Below are 7,508 nucleotides of genomic sequence, written 5' to 3'. Positions count from 1 at the left end.
CAACATTATCAGTATTAACGGAAATATTTTAATTCTCTTGTCTCTATCACTCTTGCTTCTTATATCTCAATTAGTTCAAAACTCAAACAAGGAAGAAAGTCCTTATGAGAACTCCTCAGAAACCCAGCCTCCTCAGAAATCCAGAAGCCCATATACATATATGTATACGTATATATAATATTCCAATTGTATCCCTAAATCATTCAGCCAGTTAAAAATATAAGCTGACCCTACAGCTTGCATTGCACCAAGAATCATTCTAAGTGTTTTACATAGAGCTCATTTAATCCTCAAGCCAATATAATATGAAAATTCCTGTTTCACAGCCAAAGAAACTGAGACACGGAGATGTTACATAACCTGCCCAAGGTCACACAGATAGTGAGGGTAGATTCTATAATCAGCTTTGCGCAGTGGCAGTATCGTAGCCAATGAGGTTTATCCGAGGCGCGATTATTGCTAATTGAAAACTATAATCAAATTCCAAATCTGGGCAGTAGACAAAGTCCCACACTATCCTGCCTACATTCACACTTCAACAAATGATTCTATATTTCATTTGATTTCATTTTCAGTCCTAGATATATTATTTTCAAATACCTCACGTAAGCAAGCATACAGTCTCAGTTTTTGCCTGCCTCAACTTTAACATAAAACTCCATACTATTTTCCTCTCCAAAAAGAATCCATTTCCCCTAAAGATGTTATGAAGCAATGTAGATTTTTACCAAAGATTTCCTATAAGAAATGAAAGAAGAGATTTGTTTCCAATGTCCAATGACAAACTGCCCTGTTCTACACAGTAGATGCATTCCTAAAGACTGCCGTCCGTCATTCCACTCTGGCAACTCAGAAGAGAATTTTTCCACAGAAATAAATGTATTATCAGATTATAATATTTTAAAGTTTTTTGACAGAAGAGGCTATTTTTTAGCACTTTCAAGTAGTAGTTCAGGATTCGAGTAGTTCAGGATTACGTAAAATAAATAAAAGGTATGCATTGAGGCCTTCTCAATAAGGAGAGAGAGTTTTCTTCTCCAGCCTTCTACCATAGAGCAAGCTAACTCTTGCCTCCAGTCCCCTGTAATCTCAGCATCCACCCACTCAACGCACACCAGCTTGCCTCCTTTATTATACTTTATTATATGCTGCAATTTACTCTTGCTTCTGCCTCCAGACTTGCTTACCTAAACTCCCACCAGATAAAGTTCAACAAAGATCTCCCCAGCCCCAGCGCCCACTCTACTCAGAAAAGAGAAAGAAGTAGATAGAAGCAAAGAGATTAATTCAGCGTTGTATGGGATCTGCTTTACACCAGCTTCCAAAGCCAACTGCTAAATTCTCAGGAATTCTGCAAGAGTTCTTAAACACAATCATTATTAAAAATCAAGTTACATAAACTTATGATTAAATAAATTGCATTAAAATGAAGGTAATAAATAATCAAAACTGACCACTTCCTTATTTTACTCTAGCTTACCATTATGTATGATCTTGAAGTTATTTACATTTATTGTATCTTAATGGTGAAAATGTTACAGAAATTCTACAGTGTTCTGTTGTGCATTACTTCCCAGTTCTGGGTTCAGGGTCATCATATTGAAATGAACCATGGTGGAGTTATTTATGCTGCCAAAATTGGCAAAAGTTAGAAACTAGACATTATTCTCTCCTGGAGAGCCTACGGTGAAACATTTAGCTCACCACTAATTACATAGTTGGTCGATAGATAAAAATAGGTAGATAGATGCATTATGTATATATACATACATATGTAGGTATATAGATAGATAGACACTGTTTTCCTTAAAAAGCACTTCTATATTTTCTTTAACAAAAATTCTTACACATTTCAGCTAAAACTACTGCACATTATATGTATTTCCCATTGGAATATAGAACACATGGTTTCGTACAGGAAAAGTAAAACTCAAGCAACCCCCTTTCCCATAAACAGACAAAAATAGGGAGTGGAACTAACAATATGAACCATAGAGATCTGGCACAAAAGTTTCTTTCAAGAGTTTGGGGGAAAATGCTGAGTCAGCACAAGTCCCAGGGAGCGCATTTATATATTCTAAATTATAGATGGTCAGCATAAACATTCTCCAAGAGGAGGGTGCACTTAGAAACTTCCACTCTAAATAAGAAAAATGATATTTTAAATTGCAATGAAAGGTAACCAAATTCTGTATTAAGAGAGCAAAACCAAGCAAATCTGCAGACCTCGTCAACTGAAAACTGGAGACTGATTTTGTGGTACAATCCTCTTCGGTGCCAACCTACATAGACAAAATCATTATTTATTTATTTATTTATTTATTTTTAAAGATTTTATTTATTTGACTGAGAGAGAGATCGTAAGTAGGCAGAGAGGCAGGCAGGGGGGAGGGGAAGCAGGCTCCTGGCTGAGCAGAGAGCCCTATGAGGGGCTCAATCCCAGGACCCTGAGATCATGACCGGAGCCAAAGGCAGAGACTTAACCCGCTGAGCCACCCAGGTGCCCTAACAAAACCAGTTTTAAAAAATGTAATGACACTGCATATCTCTGGGTTTTAATGACGACACACGGTCCTACCTACAGCTTGAGACCCCAAGGAAGAGGGGCAGCTCTGCTTCCAGGCAGTCTGTATCTTCCACAAGAACATTTGCAAAATCAAAAATAACTTTTTATACAGAACTTTAAAATGTGACCTGTGAGGACTGGACTTACAAACATTAACATAAACATAGGGGTGAAGCAATTAAATACAAATATTTACAAAGTTCAAATAACTGGTCTTATCACCAAGGAGATCCACTTGGCAGATATTTACCTTGTCATGAGAGAGACACAACCAAGTGCCACCTGGATAACCTGCCTAACCAGCTCAGAGAACAAATACGGTTACTCTTTCAATAACCCAATCACTCCATGCCTGAATTACCTGAGCTCTTTCTCCAACAGAAATCTTGAGGAGAGGGGAGGTTGTTAGTTTAGGGAGGAGCACTTGAAGTCCACAAGATAAAATTGGAGAGTTGGATCAGAACACTGTGAGCGTCAATCTATTATTTTCATTTCTTCTGTTGCAAATGAAATTGAAAATGCATCCTGGCCTCTGGCCTCAGGTACTGAAGTCATCTGCCTGGGCAAGATCCTTACCAGAAGCAGCAATGCTACCTTCTGCTTGGGTTCCCAAGGTTTTAGCTCCTTTAATTTGTACTCAGAAGCCCACCATGGATGGGGGCAGGAGCCAAGCCAGAATGTCAGGTCATTTTCCAGCCCCAACTCAAGCTGTGTCAGAAACAATCAAACCCTACAAATAGGGACAATCATGGTGAACCTGGGTCACTAATGAGGATCACCTTCCTTCACAGTAAGCTCCCCTTTGGGTCCTTCATAGGCTTTAGTGACTGAGGGCTATAAAATCCATCAGAACCTTCTCAAGCCATCTAAAAAGTTACCCCACTAAATCTTGGAAGGAAAGAAGATGGTTCCTGAACATGTTTTCTGGGGTATACTTTGCCTCTCTGCAAACATACGTAAATCTTCCCCAAGGATGAGTTCTGCATGTTGAAGGTCCTAGAGAGCTGGGGGGTGGGGGGCAGGGGTTAGACACTGTCCATGCTTTGGTACAAACTCCTATCTTAGTTACACAACTAAGAGGGAATGCTGAAGTTATTCTCTCAGAACTAAGAAAATCTGCTGCGAGATCATGTTCTGTGCATACAAAGACAGATGGGCGACCTCAGCCCCTCTGAAATACACAGTCTCACCAGATATACTGCATCTTAAATAATTGAGAAAGTAATCTGAGCTGTGATGAATGTGTACACGAATTCAATAGGAGCACAGAGTATAGGGCAATTAAGTTGGACTAGATAGATAAGGAGAGCTTTCCAGAACCAGTGATATTTGCTCTGGGAATTAAAGTGTGAAGTGGCAGTGGGGTGGGAGGTTGGGATACAAGGTGGTGGGTATTATAGAGGGCACGGATTGCATGGAGCACTGGGTGTGGTGAAAAAATAATGAATACTGTTTTTCTGAAAATAAATAAATTGAAATTATATATATATATATATATATATATATATATATATATATATATAAAGAAATAAGCCAGACAGAGAAAGACAAATACTGTATACTCTCACTTATGTGTGGAATCTAAAAGAAGATTGAACTCATAAAAGCTGAGAGTAAAATGGTGGTTACCGGGGTCTGATGAGGGGTCTTTCTCAATCACATCTTGCCCTTAAGTGATCATTTGTTAGCACTGGACTTTTAAAATTAATTATTTTTGTTAAATAGAAAAAAAAGTGTGAATTATGAAAACAGAGTGAGGTGTTTATGGACAAAAGAGCCCACCATGTGGCTATTACCAAATAATCCAATAGAAAAGGATATTTAAATATTTCAATGTAAAGGTGAGCCATTTACCAAGGTGACAGAAACACAACACTTGTGGGTGGCCAGGAATGAAGGGAGCTGGAAAAGTAAAGTTAGAAGGAGACCCATCTTTTGTTCAGCTTTGAATAGCCCAGTAACGAGTCTGAACTCTATTCTAAAGACAACAGGAAGCCATTCATAGATTAAGAGCAGAGGGAGTAATCTGCTTGTATCTGTAATCTAGAGAGATCCTGGTACCTGGGCCAAAAGCAGACACATGGGAGGCTTCAGGCAAGAACCTGAAGCTGTTCTCAGTGTCCAGCGGAGAGGTGGCCAAGCCCTGAGAGAAGAAGCAGTGGCAGCCAAAGGGAAAAAATGATTCTAGTTTTCCAGAGTTAGAAAACACCAGGAAATAGTATGGAGGGTGAAATTCAGAGAGAAAAGTAAAAAATGGCGCCGGGCTGTGTAGCAAGGGAGTCTGGGTGAAAGCTAAGCCATTAACTGTGTTAGGAACCATTAGAAAAAAGAGAGCAGTGTTTGGGCTACCAGTAATGGGTTTCTTCTGGATATATTGAGTTTGAAGTGCCTGCAGGACATTCATGTGGAAAAGCACTTTCTAAATTCACATTAAAAAAAAAAAATGCTTTTATAGGTCTCTCAGCTCAAAATGGTAATAACTGCTGTAAGGACATCCAAACACTACAACAAAATTTCTCATCACGTACACACATTCTGCCACAAAAACATTTCTGGTACTAATAACCCAGAAGAGATAGGTTGAAAATACATGTTATGTTTTGCATATTTCTATAATATTTAAGATATTACAAATCAATGCAAATGAAAAAGATTCTTTAATAAACAGCAGAGATTCACTACCAGCTATTTGGGGAAAATATATAGGTTTAGAGACTGACCTCATTCCATACACCAAACTAAATTGAAAAAAAAATAGAAGAAAATAAATGTATTTATGCAATTCTGAATGTCAGGATAGTAAACATCTTGTATACTTAGAAATAGTAAAAAGAAAATCACAATGTTCATGATCAATAAATCGAACTATATATTATATATCTCCTTTAATAAGAAAAATAAAAATTAAGTTCTTATTAAATTCTTCAATAAGAATTCAGAAGACTTAGCACATGGATGAAATATTAGCATTACTTAAATATAAATACCTAATATGATTCCTTAAGAAAAAAAAAATGGAAAAAGCTAGGAATAGATGATAAATATTTATCTTCACTTAGAATAAAGATATTTTACATATTTCTTAAAACTGTATGAGAAAACTTAATGCTAGTAAGTTTTCAATAAACACTCTCAATATATAGGAGCTAATAACATAAATTTTTAATTTTTTAAAGTAAATTGGCAATATTTATAAAATCTGTTTGTCCCAGTTCTGATAACACAATCTAAAGATACCATTCAAAAGGCAGACAATAATTTATACCATGAAACACTTAAATACTTATCTTTACCTACATTTAGAGATTAATACATTTCAAAATAGGTATGCTGCTTTTATAATGAAAAATAATAATGTTAAAGGCTAAAAGACTTAGAGGTTATCAGATTTAATCAATATAAAAGTCTGAGTGGGAGATAGGTAGATCTATCTGTGTAATGTGTGCAAATTTCAGATTCTGCCAGTAAAGGGAAGGCGTGTGCTCTTCTCCTCTGCTAATTCCCTTCCTGTTGGCTAGAATGTGGGAGTGAAGATAGAAAATGGAAGCCCCATGTTCATGATAGCAAATCTACAAGGGAGAGCCTTCATCTCCTATACAGAAACCTCCCATACTGCCCTTGATTTCTGTACCTGCTATATACAGCCTCTGGGTACCTACTCAGTTCAGTGTTCTAAATGACAACATAGCATATCTACATACATAATCAGCTACAAAAATTAATAAGTTTTGCTCACTGATCAAAATTTAGCAAAACAGCTGTAAAGGTTTGGGTATATCTATATGCCAGAGCTGATGGATGAGAAACAGGGTATAGATCTGTGCCCCATTCCTACACCATTTAAGAAAGATCAGAGTCTCCCTCTCTTATAATTTAAAACAGTATCATTAACAAAATGCATTGAACTATTCCAGAAAACAGGTCAAGTTCTTAAGAATTTAACAACTGCCCCTGGAAAATAATTCATACATAAAGCCTCTAAAGCAAACAATTAAAAGGTATGGCAGAGATTGCTAGTTGTACCCCAATATTCATTTTCCTCTACTCCTTTATAGAACCATTAAGTTTAAACTGGGAACAGGGCTTTCCAGAATGAAATTTACATTTCACAGTCTTCCTTATAGCCAGACATGGCAATGTAACTAGATCCTGGCCAAAAGGATTAACTAAAAATGGTCTATGAAAACTCAAGTCTATGAAAACACTTGAGTTGAGGTATCCTTCCTTATCATGCTGACTAAGAGCAGCCATCTTGGACTGTGAGTTACAAGCTATATGTTAAGATGGCAGAGACACCTGATGGAAGCAACCTGAGGCCCTCATGTTTGTGGACTTTCCTTATTAGTTTTGGATTGTCTACTTCTGCTTCCTGTTTATGAGAAAGAGAAATAAATCTCTGCCTCCTTTTAAGTCACTCACACTTTAGGCTTCCTATTTATCCTACTGAATATTACAAAGATCGAAACATATCATTATTCTGTACTCCCAAAAGTATCAGAAGGGAATGCAGACAATACAAACTCTACTACTATGGAAAAATCAATGCATAATTAAAGGACTTTAACATGGGAGTCATTATCGTAGGTCAGCAACACTTCACAATACCTCCAGAACATCAGTTAGTTGTTTCTTTATCTCTTCTTTTAGCTCTCCAAATTGTAAATCCTGTGATCCATAAAAGTTCCCCAGTCATAGCCTCTCTGCTGACTCATTAAAACAAAACAGTGAAATCACTGCTTTATTTTATAGTGTACTCTAGAGAATTAACTTATCCTCCTATGTTATAAGACAAAAATTAAAAATATAGCCACTTTCAAAAATCAATTGTAGAGCTCTATGGTGCCATCGCAAATCTGGTAATTGGCCCAGATTAAAATATATTGAATATTTTGTTGAAACCAGGAAAAACATGCCCCAGCTGGACCGTGTGAGAAGAGAAGGA

At 36.9% G+C, this 7,508-nt stretch overlaps 1 pseudogene; it reads left to right on the top strand.

The window, feature by feature from the left end:
- The first annotated feature begins 402 nt into the window (after nucleotides 1-402).
- LOC123391228 lies at nucleotides 403-553 on the top strand (annotated as a pseudogene).
- The last annotated feature ends 6,955 nt before the right edge of the window (nucleotides 554-7,508 follow it).

This window comes from Mustela putorius, unplaced genomic scaffold (assembly GCF_011764305.1).
Source record: "Mustela putorius furo isolate JIRA1106 unplaced genomic scaffold, ASM1176430v1.1 tig00000083_pilon_pilon_pilon, whole genome shotgun sequence".
NCBI lineage: Eukaryota > Metazoa > Chordata > Mammalia > Carnivora > Mustelidae > Mustela > Mustela putorius.
Note: the sequence above shows the minus strand (reverse complement) of the source record. Positions and strands in the feature narration are given on the sequence as shown.